We start from the raw sequence: 2081 nt of genomic DNA on the forward strand, positions 1-2081 counted from the left end.
CTTCGATTCTGAACCTCATTTGTACCTTCTTCCTCCTCCTCTTTCACCTCCTCGATCGAGCTCATACTTTTCTTCCCAAAACTGAATTCCCCACTACCTACACCTTCTATGTTCTCTCCGATTGAAACAGTTCTATTCAACGTTTTTTCACTCGGATCTTGCTGCGCGCTCTCTTCATCCTGAAACTCGTCACCGGAATTAAATATCGAAAAAGACGGCGATGATTGCAACATGGATTTGTTATGTTTACAAAAAGAATTTCTGGGTGTAACCGGATTGCGAAACTCGTCTATGGTAGAACAAGTATATCCCAAGCCTTCCAAGTTTCCATCGGAAAAGGCTCGTCGAAAGGCTCTGTAGCGAAAAGTGGAGGGTTCGGAGAACTGGGAAGCGCAGTGAGAGGCTGAAGATGTCAAGTTGGGATGGTGCAGAGTCAGACCATGGGAGAAGGAAATCTTGGAGGTATGGTGATCGGACGGTGGGTAGTTGTTGGTGTCCACGTCTCTGATGGGAGTGTCTGAGAAGGATGAGTGGGCATGTGGGGTTGAAGAGCTTCTGAGAAGCATCTTATTCGTATTTATTGACGATTGCTTGAGATTGCAAGGCTCCACAGCCTCTGACCTGTGAATATTGAGCTTTAAAATATCAATTTCAAATGTAAATTAAATAGAGAAAAAGAAAAAGAAAAAAAGAAACAGAAACAGAAATCTATGAAGCTTTACATGATTTATTGAAGAACATTAAGAGTTTCCAAAAAATGGGTTTCCAAAAATAATTAGCACATTTGATAGAGATTTTAATGGATTTAGATTTAATTTAGATCCTAAAAATCCGAATCCAAGCTGACTGAATCATAAATAATATTTATTAGATCTTAAGTTTTGTATAATATTTTACCATTTCTCTCTTTATCATCTATGCTTAGGTGATAAAAAATAATTTGGATGTTTTCCCATATATTCTTATTAATATTTGGTCCCCTTTAAACAATACTTTTAATTTTAAGCTCCATTTGTTTTTGATGTAAAATGTTTTTTTTTTTTTTTTTTTTTTTGGTGTTTGGTGTGATCGAAAATTGTGGTTAAACCAAAAACATTTTTCGGTTGATTAGGAAAACCCTATTTAGTTTATGTAAAATGGTTTCATTTTTCTAAAACTGTAAATCATTTTTTAAATTTGAACTTATCTTTCCCAAATCGTTGGAGTTCATCGAACCATCATTGGAAGTCACCAAAGTTTACCGAACCACCATCGGAGTTCGTTAGACCACTATTGGAAGATGCTGGACCTTCGCTGATAATAGAAGTTTGTTAGAATCCAATTGCCAAAGTTCACAGGAATCCACCACTGATCGTCAGTCACCACCACTACAAGTTGTTGGGATCTATCATGGTGTTGCCAGAGATTGTTAGAAGTTACCAGCCGTTTTCCACCATCACTCATTTTTTGACATTTTTGTACTAGCCAACTGTAGAATATTTTCAATAAAATCTTCTTCATTTTTTGAAAAATAATATATTTGAAAATATTTTTTTACAACAAACAATTTATATCGAAACAAACGTAGCCTTAAATTAGAATGGGTCCATATTTCATGAGTGATGTTTGTGGTAAGATCTTGAGAAGGTTTCGGATAAAAAGATTTTGGGAAAACTTTATAAAGCGTCTATAAACTTCCACACATTTTAACATGACCTCTTAAAGTTCAAAAACTCTCAATTTCTAATTTGATGCAATCTCTCCCCTCGAGTGTTAAAACAAATGGTAAAAATAATAAAATGACATTTGTACCCTAAAACTTTTATAAAATTCTAAATTTATCTTTTCTTTTTTTTTTTTGTTAGAAAACAAAAATTGGAGTACTATATTTTGGTATTTTTTAGCGGTTTGGATGAATATTTTTTGAACAAATTTGGGTTTGGAAATAGTTAACCCACATCCCCAACTATCATTCTTATTCGAGGCATGCTATATAACATTCTCTCAACCATATTTTTTTACAAATTTAATGGACCAATTATTGAATTTGTAGACTCATATGAATTTCACAAAAATTCAACCAAAGATTCACCCATTCACGA

This window comes from Corylus avellana, chromosome ca4, assembly GCF_901000735.1.
Source record: "Corylus avellana chromosome ca4, CavTom2PMs-1.0".
Classification (NCBI taxonomy): Eukaryota; Viridiplantae; Streptophyta; class Magnoliopsida; order Fagales; family Betulaceae; genus Corylus; species Corylus avellana.